Genomic DNA, 24,647 nt, shown 5'->3' with positions numbered 1-24,647 from the left:
AAGCAATGATGGGAGCTAAATACAGTATAAACTTTTTAGGGAAAAATTTTAAAATTTTGGAAAACATTGTCAAACGTTGTAACATTTTACGTATTTTGTTTTGTAACGATGGAAAATATCTACATGGTTCCAAAGTCAAATCTAAAAAACAGGTACAGTCAGAGGTTCACCTTTGACTTGTGTCTCCCCAACCCTGGTTCCTTCCTTTCCTCATCAGCAGCTTTTAAAAAGTAAGGATAAGTATGGTTTATCCCTCCTTTTTTTTTTTTAATATTTTTATTTATTTATCGGATAGAGAGAGAGATCACAAGTAGGCAGAGAGGCAGGCAGAGAGAGAGGAGGAAGCAGGCTCCCTGCTAAGCAGAGAGCCCGATGTGGGGCTTGATCCCAGCACCCTGGGATCATGACCCGAGCCGAAGGTAGAGGCTTAACCCACTGAGCCACCCAGGCGCCCCTATCCCTCCTTTTTAAGACAGATGCAAACACATATATCTCTATCTATTATAGATATATATCTATTCATAGACCCCCTTTTTAAAACAGTAGTAAATCACACATATTTTTCTCTGCCTTTGCTTTTTCATTTATTATCTACCCTGCCCACCTCTCCTCAGCAACACGGTGTGTTCCCTTACTCCCCCTTACAGCTGCACAAGGCTCCGCTGGACAGAAGCACCACAGTCTATTCAACCAGGTCTCTATTAACAGGTCTCTATTTACGTTGTTAAAAATCCTTTCCTATCTCAAATAGTGCTGCAATGAATAGCCTTTTCACTGACCTCACACACTGCCTGGCATATTTGGGAGAAAAGTTTCTAGAAGCAGAACTGCCCAAAGAACAAGCACATATGTAATTATGCTGCCAAATTCACTCACAGGGCTGATGCCATCTGCATTCCCACCAGCAGTGTTAGGAAAATGCCTGCTTCCCCAATAAAATATGTTACTTAACTTTTGGATTTTGGCCCATCTTTTGCTTTAATTTGTACTAGCAACATCCAATTTAAATTATTAGATGATCATGTTTCTGGTTCAGAAAATTTAAAAATGGTATTTTATAAATATCTCTTTGGTGACTTCTATAAGCACCTATAAATCTTAATCACAGAAGGGGATAATTAGAATTGGGTCACAAATCCATGGTTCATTCTCTCATGTCACCAGGGTAACTACACGTAGGGGCCAGACTGGGGAAGCTGGGGGCGGGAGGGGTGGTGAGTTGGAGGACAGAGAAAACAGACAACTGGATAAGCTGGGTTCCCCTCCTGAGGGTAGGGGTATGGGGTGGCAGCCACTGTCCTTTAGACACGGAGAGCATCGTGAACAGCCCATATCCCAGGATCTGCCCAGCAAGCACATGCTAAGTGTCTGCTCTAGATCTGAGATCCCAAGACTATGACAGGCCAGGTTCCCACTCACACAGAAATTACCATGGGGAGGGACAATTTCAGACACTGACACAGGTCCTGAAGACAACGTGGGAGTGGGAATGGGGCTGGTGGATACTTTGTACAGACAGGGTGGTCAGGAAAGGCCATGGGAGAGCTGGCAACTGCCAATGGCCTGGGATCAGTGCTTTAAGGCATTTTCATCAGTAACTGTCTATAAAAATCTCAGAAAACACTTCTTTATTATTCATTCTGGGGTGAGATCTAATATTTAAAAATTTTTATCAGTGTAATAAATACAGTTAAAGAAAGAATATACTTTCTTTTCATAACTCAGGGATTAAGAGTTATGCAATACAATAGTTAAAGAAGAGAACAATGACATTTTTTTATGTCCTTTCTACTTTAGGTCTTGGTTCTGCTACTCCTGTGACAACCTTTACAAGATGAAGTGCCCACATTATTCCAGAACTCAGCCAATGTCATCTGAGAAGATGGATCTTTGGGCCCATCATCTTCCACAAGCCAAAGGAGGGGGGTACCATGGAATAGTTTCATGAGTATTGGGCACCACAAGGCAGCAAGTTATAGACTAAACTGTTGTGTTTAAAGACAGGGAATAATAGGAAACAAATGATAGTGACATCCCTTCCTCAATCTGTGTGATTGTGTACAGGGAGTAAACACTGACAGATAAATGTCCAAAAAACCTGGTTTCAGCCCTTTTAAAAAAACTATTACTTGTGCGGGTGTGAAGAAACCTCAGACAGACTCAGATTTGAACCCTACCCGGCCACTGACTGGCCAGGAAACATGGGCAGACTGTCATCATTTCTATTCTGGAAAAGGAGGATAAAAGTTAGCTACCTGGGTTGTTACCGGACTGAAAGGGACCCACGTGCTCAAGACTCGAGTGGCTTTAGGACATCCCTCTGGGTCTGAAACCCTGAAGAGCTGTGTGAGCCAGAGCAGCTACCTCCACACACCCCTCTGAACACAGGGGCTGTCAGGTCGATGTCACGCCCCAGTGTCATCCGAGCGTGGAGGCACGCTCTCTCACACACACACACCAGCGCTGCTCTCGGGCCTGATCTTAGAGCGGTATCTATTTGACAGGACCATGTGGCACCTCCCGCCTGAGACCGTTCCAATACCAACAGTCCATGATCCAGACCATGGGAATCGTCACAGAAGACTCCCACCAAATAAAAGTCTATCTCTGCTTCTATCCCATCATCTTCTGTCACCTTTGAGACAGAATACATATTTCTTAGTGGTCCGCAAGACTGGTAATGATTCCATTTCCTTGAAAGGCTCCTCCTCGCGCTGGTCTCCTGACAAGGTCCTCAACAGCATTCTAGCTCTGCATAAGCTTCCCAAACACCAACCAGCAGTGTCACACACCCTAACAAAGGCTCCTGCCTGTCCCTCTCTGTTTCCCTAACACCAGCCTGGGGCCAATGCACAAGAAAAGTGGGGACAGAAGGGTCTCCACAGAAGAAAAGGAAAATGAGCGGCTGCCAGCAAGAGAGCTGTCCTGCACAGGGCTTCTTCTTCAGTTTCTTGATCTGGGAGCAGAGGGGTCAGAAAAGGCCCCAGGAGAGAAGCAGGTGCTGCATGAGACCTCTCCTGGCTGCTCATCCAGCTCACAGGACAGGAAGAAGGCAGAAGAGATGTTCCTACAAATAAAACTGTCCTCTGCTTGGATAGCAGCCAAGACCACAACTCTTAGAAGCCAAGGAATGGTGCATAAAGGGTAAAACTCTTCCCACTACTCCCAAAATCTAGCCTTCACACAGAAAAGACTTTAGAGACCAAAAATGCCCTGTATTTTTCAAGCTAAGAAATGGCTCACATAACTAAATCAACTGAAATGGTAAATGCAAATTAAAAGGAGGGTCAGACATGAACTTGACAGGACCAATCAGTGACATCACAGAGATTCAGTGATGAATAAGCACACATGGTACCAGGGGAAAGGGCAGAGTAAGACTACAGAACAAGATGACAGACCACGACATGGATACCCACTAACCAGAGAGTGAGAGCACCCTGCAGACCTTGAAGCTGGCAAGACAAGAGAGACTGAAAGAGAAAGGATATCACAGACAGAATGGTGAAAGCATTTCTCTCCTAATCCTCAGAGGCAGGCCAGGAAAGCCATAAACGAGGGGGAATCTTCAGACACTTACTGAAATTCTCCTGAGGGTAGGAGAACTTAAAAATCAGTAAGAAAAGGGGCATCTGGGTGGCTCAGTCAGAGAAGCTTCCAACTCATGCTCAGATCGTGGTCTCAGGGTCATGGGATAGAGTCCCACATCAGGCTCCCAGCTCAGCATGGAGTCTCTCTGAGATTCTCTGTCTCAGGCACCTGGGTGGCTCAGTCAGTTAAGCATCTGCCTTTAGCTCAGGTCATGATCCCAGGATCAAGTCCTGCATTGAGCTCCCTGGTCAGTGGGGAGCCTGCTTCTCCCTCTACCCCTCCCCCTACTTTCGCGCTTGCTCGCTCGCTCACTCTTTCTCTAAAAAATAAATAAAATCTTAAAAAGAGAGACTCTCTCTCTCTCCCTCTCCCCCCTCCACGTGTGCTGATAAACATTTTCAAAAAATTAAAAAATCAAAACAATCAGAAGAAGAGAGGCCAACTAACAGAAAAATGGACAGAAGACTCAGTTATTTAATAATCAATAAGGCACATTACTAACCTTGTTCGTAATCTAGGAAGTGGACATTAAAATCCCAACATGCTGTATGTTTCACGGGGGCCGAAATGAAAAAGATGGACATGGAGTATTGCTAAGGATGCAGGTCACATAGAACACCCACCTGATGCTAGCAGGAAGGCACTTTGGGAAAACTACTGTGGAAAACAGTAAAGCTGAACTCATGTATATCCTATGGCTCAGCAATTCCACCCAAACACTCCTCATCAAAACCCACACACAAATATTTATGGCAACACTACTGTTAACAGGCCTACAATGAACACAACCCAAACACCCAGCACTGGCAGACTGGATAAATATACTGTAACATATTAATATAATGGAAAACCACAGAACATGGAGAATAAACCATCTACTGCTAATAACACAATGTATTCTACAATTCTGAAATAAAGAAGCCAGACACAAAAGAAGATTTCATGTTTATAAAATCTCAAATGCATATATTAAGTTAAGATAAACCAGGCAAAGCTAATCAATGGTGTTAGAAGCTCGCTGCTTCCGGTAGTTGCTTTTGGGAACAAGGATACAAGGGAGAGCTACTGGAGGCTGCTAATGTTCTGTTTCTTTATCTGGAACATCCATCGAGCTGTGCACTTGGAGTAAGTGTACTTTTCCATATGATGCTCTATTTCAGTTAAAAAGAATACAGAATTTGGAATAAAACCAACCATATAACTGAATCAAAAGAAAAATGGCACAGCTGCGCAGACTCTTGAATAGAGTCTGGTTAGAAACACAAATGTAGAAGAACTAGACAAAAGAAGATGGAAATGTGTGAATGAACATGAGAGACTATCAGACCTATTCTAATATAGTGTCAGAAATGGATTTTGACTACTGATTTTGGCTCAGGTCATGATCTCAGGGTCATGAGATCGAGCCCTGCCACCAGCTCTAAGCTTAGCGCAGACTCTGCTGGTCCCTCTCCCTCTGCCCCTCCCACCGAAAACACACACACACTCTCTCTCTCTCTCTCTCTCAAATAAATAAATAAATCTTTTTTTTAAAAAAAAAAAAGGGGGCGCCTGGGTGGCTCAGTCAGTTGAGCATCTGCCTTTGGCTCAGGTCATGATCTCAAGGTCCTGGGATCGAGCCCCATACTGAGGTCCTTGCTCAGCAGAGAATCTGCTTCTCCCTCTCCCTCTTACTCTCCCCCACAACTCACGCTTTCTCCCTCCCTCACCCTCTCTCTCTCAAATGAATAAATAAAATCTTAAAAAGAAAAAATTGATCCAAACACAGGGGAAAATGTTTAACTCATAAAATAAATGCAAATTAAAATTACTAAATACTTTTTTTTAACCTACCATATTCATAGAGTATCAAAAGTTTGATAACAGACCCTGCTGCCTTTCATATGCTACAGTATAAATGAGTACAACCCCTATGGGGAACATTAGTGAAATCAAACAAACTTTTTATTCTTTAAAGATCCATTTATTTGAGAGAGAGAGAGAAGAGAGAGCATGTGCCTGTACATGCATGAGGGGGAGAGGCAGAGGGAGAGAATCTTCAAGCAGACTCCCCGCTGGGCACAGAGCCTGACATGGGGCCCAATCTACTGACCCATGAGATCATTACCTGAGCCAAAACCAAGACTCTGACGCTTAACCGACTGAGCCACCCAGGCACCCCAATCTAGCAAACTTTAAAATATACTTCTTTGTCTTAGCAACAGTGCCTCCATAAATTTAATCCAACAAATATGTCTTCATGAGAATCTCCACATCATGGTCACTTGTTGTAAAGACAGTAAGAGTGGCAATAACTCAAATACTGATCAAGGTAAGCCTGGTAGAGACTGGCTACACAAATTGTGGTACATTCATAAAATGGAATACTACACAGCCACTAAAGAGGGCGAAACTACTTCCTCATGCGCTTACAGGAACAAACCTCTCAGAGGTATTGTCAAGTGCTCAAAGCAAACTGTAGAACATTGTGGGTGAAGAAGGAAAAAGACTAGTTACCTCCAATGACAGGATCGCTGCAAGCCAGGAAACCTTCTTTCTCAACGTTTTATCCTTTCAATTTCTGTACCATGTATGTAAATTCTTTATTTAAAAAAAAATTATTGGGGCACCTGGGTGGTTCAGTGGGATAAGCCTCTGCCTTCGGCTCAGGTCATGATCCTAAGGTGCTGGGATCGAGACCCTTGGGCTCTCTGCTCAGCAGGGAGCCTGCTTCCCCCCTCTCTCTCTGCCTGCCTCCCTGCCTACTTGTCATCTCTCTCTCCCTCTGTCAAATAAATAAAAAATAAAAAAATTATTAAAACAGGGGTGCCTGGCTGGCTCAGTGGGTTAAAGCCTCTGCTTTCAGCTCAGGTCATGACTCCAGGGTCCTGGGATCGAGCCCCACGTTGGGCTCTCTGCTCAGCAGGGGGCCTGCTTCCTCCTCTCTCTCTGCCTGCCTCTCTGCCTACTTGTAATCTCTGTCAAATAAATAAATGAAATCTTAAAAAAAAAAAAGTCACACAATTCTTTAAAAAAAAATTATTAAAACAAAGCCTTGTGACTGATTCCTAATCGCATAGCACTGTGGCCAGAAAAGATGCACAGTATGACTTCGATTTTTTTGCATTTGTTGAGACTTGTTGTGTGGTCTAATATCTCATCTATTCTGGAGAATGTCCCACGTGCACTTGAAAAGAATGTATATTCTGCTGTTTTAGGATGGAATGTTCTATGTCTATTAAATCCATTGGGTCCAGTGTGGAAAATTTGGAAAGACCACAAACACATGGAGGTTAAACATGCTACTAAACAATGAAACCAAGAAATCAAAAATTACATGTAAACAAATGAAAATGAAAACAGAATAGTCCAAAATCTTTGGGATGCAGCAAATTGGGTTTTAAAAGGGAAGTCTATAGCAATACAGGCCTATCTCAAAAAGCAAGAAAAATCTCAAATAAACAACCCAACTTTACATCCAAAGGAGACAGAAAAAGAACAATCAAAACCCAAACCTTGCAAAAGGAAGGAAATAATAAAAATTAGAGCAGAAATAAATGATACAGAAACAAAACAAGACAAAAATAAATCAATGAAGCAAGGAGCTGATTCTTTGAAAAGATTGGCAAAATTGATAAACCTTTCACCAGATTCATCAAAAGAGAGAGAGAGAGAGGTAAAGAGGAAAAAAGGACTCAAACAAAATCATTAATGTAAGAGGAGAAATAACAGCCAACATCACAGAAATAACAATTATAACAAAGTATTATGAAAACCTATATTCCAACATTGTTGGACAACTTCTCAGAAGAAATTAATAAATTCCTAGAAACATATAAATCAGCAAAACTAAAGCAGGAAGAAATAGAAAACCTGAACAGACCAATTACCAGCAATGACACTGAATCAGGAGAGGTGCCTGGGTGGCTTAGTCATTAAGCATCTGCCTTCAGCTCAGGTCTGATCCCAGGGTCCTGGGATCAAGTCCCACATCAGGCTCCCTGCTCAGCAGAGAATCTGCTTCTCCCTCTTTCTCTGCCTGCCACTCTGCCTACCTGTGCTCTGCTCTTTCCATCAAATAAGTTTTTTTTTTTAAAAAAAGCAGTAGGAATCAAAACAGTATGTACTAGCATAAAATAGACACACAGATCAATAGAATAGAACAGAAAACCCAGAAATAAACCCACAATTATATAGTCAATTAAACCGCAACAAAGGAGGCAAGAATATGCACTGGGGAAAAGTCTCTTCAACAAATGGTGTTGGGAAAACTGGACAGCTAGCTAAAGAATGAAACTGGGCCAGTCCTTTCACCATATACCAAAAAAAATAAATAAATAAACAATAAAAATAAAAATGGATTAGATCTAAATGTGAGGCCTGAAACGATAAAAATCCTTGAAGAGAGAACAGGCAGTAATTTCTCTGACATCAGCCGCAGCAACATTTTTCTAGATTTGTTTCCCAAGGCAAGGGAAATAAAAGCAAAAATAAACTATTAGGAATACATCAAAATAAAAAACTAAAAAACTCCTGCAAAGTGGAGGAAACAATCAACAAAACTAAAAGGCAACCTACTGAATAGGAAAAGGTATCTGCAAATGACATAGCCAATAAAGGATTAGTATCCAAAATATATAAAGGACTGACACAACCTAACCAAAAAATACCCAAATAATCCAACATTAAAATGGGCAGAAGATACAGACAGACATTTCTCCGAAGAAGACATAGAGATGGCCAAGAGACACATGAAAAGATGCTAGACATCACTCATCATCAAGGAAAAGGAAGTTAAAGAACCACAGAGATACCATCTCACACTTGTCAGAATGACTAAAATCAACAACATAAGAAACAACAGGTGTTGGCAAGAATGAGGAGAAAGGGGAATCTTTCATGCACTGTTGGTGGGAATGCGCACTGGTGCAGCCACTGTGGAAAACAGTATAGAGGGTCCTCAAAAAATTAAAAATAGAACTGCCCTAAGACCCAATAATCACACTACTGGGTATTTACCCAAAGCATATAAAAACACTAATTCAAAGGGATACATGCACCCTTATGTTTACTGCAGCATTATTACAATAGCCAAGATATGGAAGCAGCCCAAGCATCTAGTGATGGATGAATGGATAAAGAAGATGTAGTGTGTGTGGGTGGGTGTGTGGTGTGTGTGTGTGTGTGTGTGTGTAATGGAATGGAATGGATGGAATGGAATATTATTCAGCCATAGAAAAGAATGATATCTTGCCATTTACAATAACATGGATGGAGTCAGAGAGTATAATGCTAAGTGAAATAAGCCAGTCAGAGAAAGACAAATACCATGTGATTTCACTCACATGTGGAATTTAAGAAACAAAACAGATAAGCAAAGGAATAAAAGAGAGAAACAAACTAAGACAAGGACTCTTAACTAGAGGGAATAAACTGAATACTAGAGGGGAGGTTGGTGGAAGGATGGGAGCATGGAGGAAATAGGTAATGGGGATTAAAAAGTACATTTAATTGTGATGAAAAATAAACCAAAATAAAACCTTAAGTTTATAAAATATGCTGAAGACTCCAAAAAAGAGCTTTAGAAGTTTTATTTGAAATGAGAACTTTTGCTTTCATCTTTTCATACAAATGATCATCCAGGAGGTATGAGAAAATAGCTCCTCCAAACAAGTCTAAGACACCCCAGCCAAATATCTTCCAGTAGCCTGGGAAGAATTAACCAAGGTGGTCATTAAACTACCGGCAATGATCTCTGAGAAACCACAGTGGAAAGGGCGACGTGCCAGAGACATACAGAAGTGGTGCTTAAGGTGCCCCTGGATAGATCAGTTGGTTAAGTGACTACCTTCAGCTCAGGTCATAATACTCGGATTGAGCCCCACATCAGGCTCCCTGCTCAGCCGGGAGTCTGCTTCTCCCTCTGCCCTCCCCCTTCTCATGCTCTCTCTCTCTCTCTCAAATAAATAAATAAAATCTTTAAAAAAAAAAAAAGTGATGCTTAAATGAACAATGTGGACATCAAGTACATATGCACTAGCTCCTATGAGACAGCAACGAAAGTGTCAGATGACAGTGGCAGCCACTAGAATTGGGCACTCATTTGTCTCGGGAAATCTGCTGCGTGTTTACAGATATTTGCACATTACATCTTCTCCACAACCTCATAAAGTAGGCTTGGGAGAAGAAACTGAGACCCTGCGTCCCGGGCTAAGGAAGCAGGGGCCGGGACACCGGGGAGGCTGGCTCCTGACCTCCATTCAAAAGGGGCATCCCACCTGGATTCCCAGCACAACTGCAAGAGGAGTAAGGCCAGGCATGGAGGGCTTGAGGGAGGAGCAGAACCGGCACTCACCAAGAGTCCTCCCAGGCTCTCAGAACACACACAGTCTGGCATGGTGCATTTCCTTCTTGGCAGGGGCACTGGGCTGGAGCATCAGGGCAAGAATGACAGGGACAGCTCACTGAGTCATCTGCCCGCTGCCCCGCCCACTCTGACCAGGTTCCCCACAAGCGTTCAACGAGAGGGTAGAAAAAGTAGGTCTGGAAGATGATGATGAGGGAGTCCCTGACTCACCAGCCACATCCTGTCCTGCAATTCCTAATCACAGACTTATCTGGATGTGCTTCTCATTCGTAAATGTGACCTTAAATGACAAAAAGATTAAGATCCTGCAAACCTTTTCATGGGAATCACCGGCCCAAACCAAACAATGTGAATAGTAGTAAACACCACAATCTAGGCCTGAGAGGGTCTGAAGGCCACGACAGGCAGCGGGGGCAGACATGCAGCTCAGACTGAGGGCTGCTCAGACACTCTTGTCAGATTTGCGGATCCAAAAAATAATAAAAGTAACAAGCAGACTTCTGCTTCCAGCAAGAAGTTTAGACATACTTTTTCCTATTCCTCTGGCTAAGTACAACTAAAACCCTGGACATTAGATATTTTAAAAATATGAGAAGACGACAACTCTGGGGGCACCTGGGTGGTTCAGTGGGTTAAAGGCTCTGCCTTCAGCTCGGGTCATGATCCCAGGGTCCTGGGATTGAGCCCCGCATCTGGCTCTCTGCTTAGCAGGGAGCCTGCTTCCCCCTCTCTCTGCCTGCCTCTCTGCCTACTTGTGATCTGTCAAATAAAGAAATAAAATCTTTTAAAAAATAAATAAAAATAAAAATATGAGAAGACTCTGAAAGGTAGACAGAAGAAGGCAGAGAAACTGGGCCTCAGGGCCTCAGAATGACACACAACAGAGCTCCTGGGGTGTCCACTGGCCTCAAGCATCCTAGAGCAGAGATGAGGAAGCTAGCAGCCAGAAAGAGTTAAAAAGTCCGCCAAAAACCTACTCGCTCTCTCTCCAGCCATGGGCGGCAGTCTAACAAGGCAGAAATCAATAAAAGAGTTGCAAATAACCACTGTATTCCAGCCAAACACCACAGAACACACTGGCCCTCACCCCCACCATGCCAAGCAGAAACGAGGCTCACCAGCACCCCACTGTGTAGTGTCCAGAGAAGGCCAAGTAGAAATGTCCATCCCCACAGGCCACACCCCAGTGGTGTCAGAGCATGTATGGAGACAAATAAGCATGAGAAGTACTCTACCTCAGTAGCCAGTAAGGAAATGCTGATTAAAATACAATGCACTATTACTATACACCTACTAAATGGCTTAAAATAAGAAACAGTGACAACACCAAGTGCTGGAGAGGATATGGAGAAACTAGCTCACAGTTTTGGTGGGCATATAAAATCGTACAGCCACTCTGCCAAACAGTTTTTTGGGAAATTTCTTTTTTTTTCTTTTTTAAGATTTTATTTATTTGTCAGAGAGAGAGAGGGAGAGAGCACAAGCATAGGCAGACAGAATGGCAGGCAGAGGCAGAGGGAGAAGCAGGCTCCCTGCCGAGCAAGGAACCCAATGTGGGACTCGATCCCAGGACACTGGGATCATGACCTGAGCCGAAGGCAGCTGCTTAACCAACTGAGCCACCCAGGCGTCCTGTTGGGAAATTTCTTAAAGAAGCAAACATGTAGCTACCATATGACCCAGCAATTGAATTCCTGGGCATTCATCCCAAAGAAACGAAGACTTGCGTTCACACAAAAACCTGCCCATGAATGTTCCTAGCAGTTTTATCTGCAATCACCAAAAACCGGAAACAACCCAGGTGTCCTTTAGCAGCAAGTAACTGAACACACTGTGGCACACCCATTCCACAGAATACCACTCAGGAAGGAAAAGCACCAACTATCGTACACACAACAACCTGGGTGGAGATCCAGGAAGTTAGGCTGAGTGAAAAAAAGCCCATCCCCAAAGGTTACTTACCATACGTTCCCACTTATACAGCATTCTTGAGATAACGAAATTACAAAAAGAACAGATTAGTGGTTGCCAGGGGTTAAAGAAGGGAGTGGGTGTGGATAAAAATGGCAACCTGGGGATCCTTGTCGAGATGGAAACATTCTGGTTCTTGACTGTATCAATGTCAACATCCTGGTGGTGATGTGGTACCACAGTTTCCCAAAACATTACCACTCGGGGAAACTGGTAGAGAACACAAAGGATCTCTGTATTATTTCAATTCCATATGAATCTACAATGATCTTAAACGGCTTAATTAGAAATAAGTAACCACAATCAACTTTCTATATCTAATATGTTTAAGTTGGGAAAATAGGGAGTAACTCCAGAACAATGTGGTATTTCTTAAGGACAAGGGCATCAATGGTCTCCCCCGGCACAAATTAAAAGTGTAATCTTATCTTGTTAAAGTCATTTGTAGGCAGTGCAGACTCATGAGCCACCTGATCTACTAAGGAAATATGCGGACACACTTTGGTGCACATACTCTAAGAAATCCTAGTCAGGTCCTCTCCATACACCTGAGTCCAAGTAAGCACATGAGGGTCATGGAGCTCTGCTACTGGGCTGTGACCTGACCTCTGCTACCGGCTTGGTACCTGAGCCTTCAGGAGAGAGCACCAGAAATAGCAGGACTCATTCCTACACACAACAGTGCTTGAAAAATCAATGAAGGTGCATCTCATGTCAGCCACGGAGGAAGGATATCAGAACCACAGGTCCTGCCCTTGCACCGCACCACACACTTCCTGGATGGGCCGACCCCAACAGCTGTCGCAGGTACAAGCTGGACAGACCCGAAACAAGTGGAAGACAAGCTGCCCCCCAGCTCCAGATCCACAGATCTCACTGCCAACCAAAGAGCCCCCTTGGGGTACCGCTCCCACATTCAGACGTGTCCTTCCGCAAACAATCCCCCCACAGGCCAGCTTCTCCTCTCCCATGTTTAACCTTCATGTCTGGGCTCCAAATTCTTCCCTTCTCAGAAGTAAATTCAGGCAGCTTTCACTTAACAAAACAACAAGACCCCTGCTCCTAGGGAGCTCTCATTCGAATGCAGACAGGAAATGAATACTAAATACTACCATGAAGTAAATTACATAGTACGGAGAGTAGTGACCAGTGACAAATATGGAAAAAAGAAAGATCAGAAAAAGGAGATTAGGGTCAACAGACCCTTTTCCTCATTGGGAAAGACCGGAAGGACATGGGAGGAAATGAGTGGGCCACAGCCTAAAGCAGAAGCACAGCTGGCAGCTAGAGCCAATGGAACCAGGGGAGAGGAGCCAGGGATGACCTTGGAGAAGCAACAGGCCAGTGTGTCATGCAGGCACCACTAAGAACTTCGGCCTTTATGCCAAGTGAAATGGGGAGCTGTGGTGCTCTTGAGCAGAAGGTCCACATCTGACTTAGGTTTAAAAAGCATCGTTCTTGGAACACCCAGTTAGCTCAGTTGGTTAAGCGTCTGCTTTGCCTCGGGTTGTGATCCCAAGGTCCTCCTGCATCAGGCTCTCTGCTCAGTGGGGAGCCTGCTTCTCCCTCTGCCTGCTGCTCCCCCTGCTCATGCTCTCTCTCTCTCTCTCTCTCTCTGACAAATAAAGTCTTTTAAAGAAAACATAACAATAAAAAGCATTCTGATTGCTTTATGGAAAAGAGAACATAAGAGGTAGGGCAGAAGTCAGTATCCTTTGGGGAGGGTGCTCAGCTTTCCCATCGAGAGAGAAGGGAAGGGGAGTAGCCAGCATGCACTCTTGAGTGTCCTGAAGGCAACAGGGTTTCAGGACAGACTGGATGGGGTATGGGACAAAGAGGAGCCAACAACTACCCCTTGAACAGCTGGAGAGATGGAGCTGCCATCCTGGGATGAAGAAGGCTGTGAACAGGCCTTGTAGTTAGGGGACGGGTTTGTAGCTCAAAATTTTGGACATGCTGAGGTTGAAGTGTCTATCAAAATCTCAACCATGCCCAACGTCTTCTCTCATCCATGAGGACTTCACCTTGCCATAAGTCTGGCTGCATTAAAAAAGGAAATGAAAGGGGTGCTTAGGTGGCTGTCGGTTAAGCATCCGACTCTTGATTTTGGTTCAACTCATGATCTCAGGGTTGTGAGATCAAGCCCTGAATCAGGCCTCATCCTGAGTGTGGAGCCTGCCTAAGGTTCTCTCCCTCTGCCCTTCCCTGCCCCCTTTCTTTCTGAAAGAAAGAAAGAGATGAGATCACTCATAAGTTACCACTGCTGGTGGTAGTTTAAAAAATTAAGTTTTAGGGGTGCCTGGGTGGCTGAGTGGGTTAAGCCTCTGCCTTCGACTCAGATCATGATCTCAGGGTCCTGGGATCCAGGCCCACATCAGGCTCTCTGCTCAGCAGGGATCCTGCTTCCCCCTCCCTCTCTGCCTGCCTCTCTGCCTACTTGTGATCTCTCTTGCTCTGTCAAATAAATAAATAAAATCTTTTTTTAAAAAATTAAGTTTTAGGGGCGCCTGGGTGGCTCAGTGGGTTAAAGCCTCTGCCTTCGGCTCAGGTCATGATCCCAGGGTCCTGGGATCGAGCCCCGCATCAGGCTCTCCACTCAGCAGGGAGCCTGCTTCCTCCTCTCTCTCTGCCTGCCTCTCTGCCTACTTGTGATCTCTGCCTGTCAAATGAATAAATAAAATCTTTAAAAAAATTAAGTTTTAGAGAGCAATCCCACAATATTTCATCATGCTGAAGATGTTCACACCTGACAATTCAACACGTAGGAATACACTCTAGAGAAACTCAGGCCTGTGTACCCAGGAAGGTGAGTATAAGAATTGCAGTGCTTTTTATAATGGCCAAAGCTGGGAAGACACAGGTCAACAGTGGGACACTCTGGACACTGTACCACTACTTAAGCCACAAACTAACAACCAAACACTGTGATCCTTCGACAAGCGCTGTACTTGTAAAAAGTTCTGAGGTTCATGTCCCACTCCCTAGAAATTCTGATCTAATTCCAGGAATCAGAAATCAGTTTTAACCTTGAACTACTTAAGTGAAGACAGTGGTATCCACACAGGTAGATCCTGGAAACACAATGCTGGGTGAGAACAGCAAGCTGCGGAAGATGTACAGTATGACACCGTTTCCTCAAAACTGTGAACCTGGCCAAATACTCTGTTGCTTACGCCTACATAAGGGGGGAGAGAAAGGATTAAAAAAAAAAAGGCAAACAAACAGTAAATAGCAAACTCAGAACAGCAGTGACTCTGAGGAGGGAGGGCTAGAGGGTTAGCAGGATCCAGAATACAAAGAACTTCCAAGTAGATCCATACTGTTTTGTTCTCTGGCTGCACAGGGTACATGGTTGTTCATTGTGTTACTTTTTGAATCCCTGAAATATTTAATAATTTTTTAATGGTAAACATTTTAGCACAAAAATATGCTAAAATACTCAAGTCAGAGCTGGAGACACACATAGCATGTCCTATATTTACAGTTTACTGCATGTATCCAGGTGAAAATACAGGTACCCAGTAGGTACAGCTTATAGTAACTTACAGTTTATAGTCTAGCCTTATAGAAGGGAACGGGTCAGCCTGTAACCATGCCCGCAGACGGATTCTGCTGGTAAAATGGGGGGAGCCGGGACGTGGTGCACTCACCCACACAGTGCCCTCCTCCAGGGGCTCCCACGGCTGCCACACACTCAGCTGCCTCCGCTGGCTACTATGCATTTCATGACAGACACAAACTATTCCTAATTTGCCTCTCCAATTTCTCATCCTCAAGTACATTCCTGCACGCTAAAGAACTGATGGAGTGTGTGAAAGAAAGTAAGGCCGCTGGCTCATAGGGGAAGGGACTGGTGGGACTGCTGAGAAGGAAGCTTTTAGAGACTAACCGAAAACCTCTCCAACACACTCCATTCCGTGAAGCATCAGCGTGGCAGTCACAGGAAGTTAGTATCAAACCATAGAAACTTCCTTTCTGAGGTCTACTGAAGCACACAGAGATGCATGTCCTGTGGCTGGAGGATAAGTCTGGGTGAGGGTACAGGGTGTCCGGCACAGAGGGGCAAGACAGCACACCACTTATGACAGAGATATCGGGGAGCCACTGGTACGAATGACCTGTCTCTAGGCCTCGGTTTCTTAACCCCCAAAAAGAGCAACAGCACCTGTCCCCTGGTGTCATTCTCAGGGTGAAGAAGGTAGGCCATGACTGCCACCAGTGGCAGGCGCCATCCCCCACTGTCCTACAGCAGGAAGGCGCAGGCTAGGCCATAGGCCAGCACAGGTCAATGTGTGCCCAGCAGTGCATGACAGCAAATGGCTGGCTCCCCAGCTGCTGGACAGCAGGGCACAGGGCACACCGAGCAGCCCATGTGGGCAACTGGTCAGCAGCTGCCTTAAGTACTCCCCACCACCACACCTCTCTACAGTGCTTCAAAGAAGGAGTGAGTGTGCTCCAGCTGAACAGACCATCTCCCGGCCCCGCTGTGCCTGCCCTGGGGATGGGGAGGGGGGGTAATCTCTCCTGCGACAAAGTTCAGACAACGGAAATTCATCACAGGGAAGTTGATCTGATCTGCAGGCTTTCTGTCTGACCAGGCGGGGACCAAAGATTTTTCTAGCATGTGGGAGGGAAGCCACATCACCAAGCCTGTGGCTTTAAAAATCCTAGCCTGCCACCCCTAAGAAACACAAGACAAAAATCATCGCTTCCAGAGACGCTTACAATAATCTTCCATTTCTTCCACTCACTTCATTTTAAAACCTTACACTTCAACTGCTTTCCCCCACAGCTTCACATAGCCCCATTGCCCACCAACACCTAGAACTCTTACCTGCCGCTCTCCCCTCTTGCAGAACATCTTCCAACTCCTCAAAATGGATCAGAATTGAAGTGGCCCAGCAAAAACAAAAATCGAGTTTTAAAATCGATGTACAACACCCTGTGTGTCACCGGAGACCAGAGACACTGGAGTAACAAACCAGAACTTCGAAGTTGAGTCACTGACCAAAAGAGGACCAAAGGGACAGCGTCCGGGCAGGATTAGGAACCTGGAAATACTAAGCTAAATATAGCTCCCCAGCCTGTGGGACTCGGAAAGGTGGCCAAGAATAAGTATCTGGAGTGTTTGGTAATTCCTGTCACTTCCTGTTACTCACATCCTGCTGTTCTGATGCTGCCCCAAACACTGTGTTCGCCACACACAGATCCCTACCTTGAAGCCCCCCGAGACCCAGACTATTCAAAACAGCTGGGATGTGCATAGACAACAGACTTCCTCACAGAGGGCCATACCAAACACAAAAATAACACCATATAAACAAGCACCAGGAGGTCCCTGGGCAAAAGCAGCCCCAGAATACAGGGTCAGACCCCTAGGAACCCCACTGCATGTGTCCTGACCACCAGAGGAGCCCAGGAAGGAACTGCTGCCAGGGCACTTCTCTCTAAAGCTGGCGTCATCTCCAGTCTCGGGGCAGCTTTGAAGGAAAAAGGGGATCCCCACCCCCACAACCATTCTGCCTGCCCAGGGGCCCACAGCCCATAGGGTAAGCACCTCCACCCCACCCCAACTCCCAACGATCCTGAAGAGACCGATCCCCAGGAACATAGGACACTCAGGTAGGGAGCAAAGCCAATTAGGCCAGAGGCCAAAATCACTGTAATCCATCAGAGGACAGATTTTTAAAAAGAAAGAAAAAGATGAAGCAAAAAGGAAAAGCTATACCTAAAACTGAAATGTGACAAAAATATTTGGGATTATTGATCTAGTCAATATTTCTACAGTACTTTATTAACCTTTGGAATGTGCTCAACATGTAAAATCTTAGAGATTATAGGTGACCCTGAGCAGGGTGCTGGAAGCAGGCAGCCCCTGGCAGGGGAAGGAGGGGGATTGCCAACAACGAGCACCCCAGGTGTAGAGGTGGTGCCCCACACCGCATCTCCCCCACAGCAGACAGGAAACGAGAAGCTGATCCACAGAGGGCAAAACTCAACGTTCCTCCAACAGTGAAGCATTATAAATAACCCAACCCTCCAAAGCACACAACGGAAAACCATGCAGCCAAATTTTACAAGTGCAATGTCAGCATGTACTCATGGACACAGATGTTCATAATATAATGCATTACTTTTACGTTCATTTTTTTTTTAATGTAGACTCTATGCCCAACGTGGAGCCCAACATGGGGTTTGAACTCACGACCCTGAGATATGACCTGAGCTCAGATCAAGAGTCAGACACTTAACCGGCTGAGTCACCCAGGTGCCCCCATAATATAATGCATTTTATTTATTTATTTTTAAAAGACTTTATTTATTTGACAGAGAGATAGCACAAGCAAGCAGAGTAGCAGGCAGGGAGAAACAGGCTCTCCACTGAGCAGGGAGCCTGATGCCAGGCTCGATCCCAGAACATTGGGATAATGACCTGAGCTGAAGGAAGAAGCTTAACCGACTGAGCCACCCAGGCGCCCCCAATATAATGCATTTTAAAAGCAGGTCACACATTAGTATATATTAATGATCCCACTGTTATACTATTTACAGATATTCATAGGAAAACACCTACCAAACCATTTGCCTCTATCACAGTTTTCAACCTTAGCACTACTGACATTTTCAGCCAAACAATTCTTTGCTGTCCCCAACAGCACTATGGGGTGCTGAACAGCATTCCTGACACACCAGTAGCAGAGACACCACCAACTACAGCCCCCACATGTCAAACCAAAGTGTATTCAACTGCCAAATGTCTTCTATCCAAGTGGCAAATCCCACCTTCCTATTCCCCGCCCCATTCCCTCCCATGATTGAGAACCACAGGTCTCTATAATAGTGTCTATATTTGGGATCTCAGTGATAAGACTTTTGAGTGTTTTTTACATGTTATTTGTATAAAAAAGTCAGTATTATGCCAACCTTAGCATGAGTAAAACATTACAGGTGTTCTGCTATAAGGCAGTTTTTTTAGTTGCTACAAAGTTTTATATTCAGAAAAAAAATAAAGAAGTCTCATGGGGAAGGATAAGCTGGGGCAGACACTCAAAACCCTTGCAAGTTTGTAACCAAGCATTGGCAACAACAGCAATAGAAGTACACGTTTTTAAATTTTGTAAGGAACTACTAAAGTGAATACAGGAAATACTACAGTGAATACAGAACTTTACCTTTTATCTTTTTTTCAAGATATATTTACTTGAGAAAAAAAGCGATGGAGCAGGCAGAGAAGGAGAGAGAGAATCTCAAGCAGACGCCCCGCTGAGCCCAGAGGCCCACGCAATGTGGAGCTCAAGGTCATGATCCCAAGATCATGACCTGAGCCGAAATCAAGAGTCGGACATCTGTCTGATGAAGCCACCCACGTGCCCCAGAACTTTACCTTTTAAAAAAGTGAGGGAGCTTGTTGGATGGGAGGGAGTCTGCATCCGAGCGAGACTAGCAAAACGCACAAAGATCTCAGATGGAATAATTAATTCCCAGGCAGAGTCCCAAGGCCCCAGAAGCTCAGGGCTGTGCTCCTCCTGGGCTGGCCCCGCCCTCCAGAGTGATGGCCCCTTTCAGAGGCTGTGCCAGTGCACGTGAGACAGAAACATAGCCGCAGAAAGGGCAGTGACTGCATCTGGCTACCACACAGAGGGAAAAATTAGCTCCAAGTCATTAGTTCAAGCACTAAGGTCATTATTATCCCAGTGATAATGGAATCTAAATTAAAAGTGCCCTGGCAGTGGTCTTGAAGGGATGTGGAGATGGAGGGAGCATGGTGGGAATATTTTAACAGTCTCAAATCTGGCCACTCCCATGCTGTCACAATCCGTCTGTTTTTCTCTGGGATTACGTGATGCCAAATCTGCACACAGCCAAGGGCATCTACAGTAACACCACAGTCAACAAGTATTGGAAGAGGAGGAGAAGAGACATAAGCAGCCTCTACAGCCCAACGTCAGCCATGCACTTTTCTGATCACTGAAGGTCAAACTGGTCAGGCAGTTAAGACTTCCCAGAGCAAAGAACACACGTGCATCCGCTGGCTTGCCAGGTGTCCGCCCTCAGGACAAAGACTCATGCACACCTTGACTAATGAGCTTATCTCAAGGATATGTGCACTGTCCAACACTTCAGTGCTTAAGTAAACCAGGGACTAGCTACCAGGCAACAGTCGAGGCAGTCAGAAAAGAGACAAACACCTCACTAGGGGAAAACAAGGCTTACAAAGAATTTTGGAAAGGGTGTATTACATCACATTACTGCATAAAACAAGAACGAGACTGAAAGGGCAGGACACACAGCATGGAAAACTGGAAGCTGGTATCTCAGGTGGGTGAGACTAAATGGCTTTTCTCTTCTTCTTTTGGTTTTCTGTATTTTCCACATTTTCAAAAATAAAAAAAGTGTTTTAAAATACATCTCTGCCTTTTTCTTCTTCTTCTTCTTTTTTTTTTTTTAAATCTACAAACTCAACATCCAGGACAAAAAAACTACCAGCTGCCTATGCAATTAGCTTCTTCCCCTTCTACCTTCCAGAATGGCCCTGCTGTTCCAGGTAGCCTCCTGCTCAGCCTGGCTACCCGTGCACTTCCCACAGCTCCTGCAGCTCTGGGACGATACTGGGGGAGCTCCCAGGAAAGCTCTTTGAAAAGGCAGAACAGCACTGACCACCCCTGCCCTGGCCTACCTCCTTCCTGCGACTCCTGCAGCCAGCAGCTAGCTCCACGAGATCCTCAGAGAGAAAGCTGGGTCCCTGCCGACCGCGGAGATCCACACTGGCCCCAGACTGCTGGCCCCTGGTCTTTTCAAGGACAAATAAACAAATCTCTACCTTATTTAAACCACTGTTACCTTTGTTTCCTGTTCAACACCCCAAACCTAACCTTGAGACACCACCCTCATCATCACAGACTGAGGCACAGAAATGGAAATCTTCTTTCTCTTCCAGGTCAATAACTTGATTTCTCCATTAACTAGAACTGAAAACTCCCAACTCAAATGGGCGGCAACACCAAGGGAACTTGATTTAATAGAGTAACAGTGAAAATCAAATCTGAGGACATAAGTCAGAGCCACACAAACTCTACAACCTGCCCCCTATTCGTTAAAGAAAGTTTTATGAGAGGCACAGTCATTCCTGTACATATTGTGTCCAACTGCTACATATGGCCAGAGAGACCCCATCGCTCACAAAGACTAAAAAATCTGGACTTCTGTAGAAGTCTGCTGCTAACCTCAGATAGATAAATTAGTGCTCACATGTATCTCAGGAGGAGCATAAAGAGAATTTGATGTGAAGGGGTTAAATGCAATGCGTTACAAAAAAAGGTGGAATTTGCACCTTGTCCCTTCTCTCTGCCTCTGGCTCCACAAGGAAGGGGGCCTCCATTCTGTTCCCTGAGGAACCCCTGAGCACCTACAGGTAGTACTTGCTCAATGAATTCTCACAGAATTGAAACATGTCCCATTTACATGAAGGGTCAGTCCCTGAGCATTTTAGGGTGAAAACCCTCGTGGCCATGGAACACAGCACAGTGATGTATCCTTGAGCATAACTCCCCTCACACACCCTGTCCCCACCTCAAAGGGAATATTTCCAGGTGGTTTACCCAGCGCAGTAAGGAGTGCCGTGTTCTCCCACTTTCTTATGACTCAGTCTGGGAGCCATGCTGCCTGGGAAAGACCACGCTCCACAACACGGTGACATGTGTGAACATATGCTCAAGTCTGGCTCCCAACAAAGCAGGAGGCCAGTGGGAACAGAATCAGAGGCAGGGGTCCTGTCCACCTCTTCCCGTGTCCCCCATGTCCCTCCCCTCCCAGGCAATCCACCATGCAAGATGCAGGGGGCAGCCATCTCCTCCCCTCCGGGACTAACTCTGAGGAAAACAGTGTCAGACATCTGACCAACACGATGAAGGCTTCAATCTCATGGTCATGATGCAAAGCTGGAGGAAGAGGAGGGGACAAAGACGCTATATGTGAGCCCTTGTTCCTCACAACCCATGGTTGTCAAGTGGCCCTGCTGAGGTTCAGCCGGAAGCTGAGGTCACAGACTCACACATGCCTATGACTGGATGACCATGTGCCCCAACCCCATTTCACACATTAGGAAACAGACACCCAGAGAGGACAGGTGATTCCCCAAGGCCACTCCCCACTGCTGTAGGAGGCAGAGCAGTGACCAGAAGACAGTTGGCCAACTGGTCCCCTCCAGCACACAATGTGGTCTGTGGACCCCCTGCTTGAGGGCTGGAGTGTCTAACCCACGTGTTCTGGAAGAGTTGCTGAGTGCCGGCAGGGGCTCAGGAAGGAGACAGGACCACGAGGAGCACAGCTCCCACTCCCTGCAGCTGCTGGAGGTGCAAAGACCCAGCCCCTGAGACACAAAGGAGGGAGGGGGAACTAGACCTTTCTAGATGCCAGGGACCGGAACAGAGTCATGTCCTCTCAGAGATGCCCAGTCCAAATCACACTGTCCTTTCTAACTCCCCAAGTGACGAATGTACTTGGTCCAGCATGGTCATTTGTAAGCGATCCAGGAAAGGACATCTCAGACCACATTCCCAGTAAGCAGGTAAATCATACACAACATCAACCGCCTTCTGGGATAATCTTGCCCCATGTATATAACACCCCCTTCCAAACCTAAACAAATTCATCCCTTTCCTCTGACCAAGCTTCCTGTATTCCTCTGGTATTTCAAGTATATTTCAAAACTGAAAAGAAGTCATTCCAACCACAGGATTTAACATTTTAAAAAACCAAAACAGAAAAAGAGTTGAAAATACTTTTTTCCCTTGGCAAGTCCTGACTCAGAGGGTCTGTCTACCAGAGCTGTGGACACATCACCGGGCACCTGAACAGCCACTGTGGGAGGACAAGGCATGCGGGCTGGCTGAGGCAGGCTGGCCTGACTCAGGAGCCACCTCCCTTTGTCATGGCACAGCTATGACACAGTCCCATGTGGATGGAGAAGACAGGAAAGCTTCCCAAAGATGCCAAGTGACAGACACACAGCAACTATGAGCCAATTACCCCAACAGATATTTATAGAATGCCTACTTTGTGCCTGGCATAGCTCTGGGATGCTGGAATAGAGAGTGAGTCAGTAAGCCCCAGGACACCCCTTTTCTCGTAAAGCTTACCCCTCTCCCTCCAACAGACAGAAATCAGAGGATGAAAGAAAGGGTACATATAATGTTAATGTTGACAAAAGAAAGAGAAAACCTAAATAGCCTATATCCATTAAAAATTTTAACTTATGTGGGCACCCAGGTGGCTCAGTCAGTTGGGCATCCAACTCTTTTTTTTTTTTTTAAGATTTTATTTATTTATTTGACAGACAGAGATCACAAGTAGGCAGAGAGGCAGGCAGAGAGAGAGAGGAGGAAGCAGGCTCCCTGCTGAGCAGAGAGCCCGATGCGGGACTCGATCCCAGGACCCTGAGATCATGACCTGAGCCGAAGGCAGCGGCTTAACCCACTGAGCCACCCAGGCGCCCCGGGCACCCAACTCTTAATCTCAGCTCAGGTCTCGATCTCAGGGTTGTAAGTTCGAGCCCTGCGTTGCACTTCATGCTGGATGTGGAGCCTACTTTAAAAAAAGAAAAAAATCAAAAAGTTTTAATTTGATTAAAAAATGTCAAAAAGTACTATCAAAAATTTCCACCCACCCCCAAAAAATCTCCACATCAAGTTCACTGGTAAATTTTAGCAAGAATTTAAGAAAGAAATAACACCAAACTTTATCGAAAAAAAAGAGGGGAGAACAATGATATCCCCCCCTTCTGTTACAATGCTAGTTTATGTTTTATAAAGCCAACTTAACCTAAGCACTAAAACCCAACAAAAGTAAAAGGAAAGGGAAAACGACAGACAAATATCTCTCATGGATATGGATGCAAAAATCCCTAACAAAATAACAGCAAGTTGAATTTAACAGTAAAAAGGGTAGTATGAGGAAGTGAGGTTCTTATCAAGAATACAAGGTAGGTTTAACACTTGAAAACCAATTTCATTTGCGTTTTAACAAAATTAAGGGAAAAACAAACATATGATCACTTCAGTAGATGCAGAAAAGTATCTGACAACATTCAATACCCATTCATAATAAACATTCTCAGCAAAGAAGAAAATCCTCAAACTGATAAAGGGCACCTACAAAAAGCCCACAGCTAACATCATACTCAATAGTAAAGAGCTGAATTGTTTCCTATTAAGATCTAAAGAAATGAAAACATCCCTGCTTACACTATGTCTATATTCAACATTATATCAGCAGTTCTGGCTTTTGCAATAACAAAGAAAAAGAAATATAAGTCATCTAGGTAAGAAATAAGTACAAATGTCTCTATTTGCAGATGATACAACTGTTCATATTGAAATTTCTGAGGAATCTACAAAACAACTACTATAATTAGTAAGTTGTTTTCCAAGGTCACAAAATCCATTATACTCTTATTATTTTTGCAGCAAACAATGAAACATGTTTTTATATTTCATTTATTTAATATGAAATAAAAACATAAATTACATAGGAATGAATCTAACAAAACATTAAAGATATCTACCCTGAAAACCACAAAATCCTACTGAGAGAAATTAAAGACCTAAATAAGTACAGAGTTATATTATATTCATGGGAAAATTCAATGTCACTAAGGTATTGATTCTTCCCAAAATGATTTACAGGTTTGATGCAACTTCAATCAAGATTCCAGCAGGCTGGAACACTGAATTCAGCGTCC

The 24,647-nt window shown here is 44.7% G+C and overlaps 1 protein-coding gene across 3 annotated transcripts in view; it reads right to left on the bottom strand.

The window, feature by feature from the left end:
- DGKD (diacylglycerol kinase delta) overlaps window positions 1–24,647 on the bottom strand; it is a 113,212-nt gene that overhangs the window by 41,055 nt on the left and 47,510 nt on the right. The gene's annotated exons all lie outside the window — the stretch shown is intronic.

The sequence above is a fragment of the Neovison vison genome, chromosome 3, assembly GCF_020171115.1.
Source record: "Neovison vison isolate M4711 chromosome 3, ASM_NN_V1, whole genome shotgun sequence".
Lineage (NCBI taxonomy): Eukaryota > Metazoa > Chordata > Mammalia > Carnivora > Mustelidae > Neogale > Neogale vison.
The sequence above is the reverse complement of the archived record's forward strand: the minus strand, read 5'-3'. Positions and strand labels throughout refer to the sequence as shown.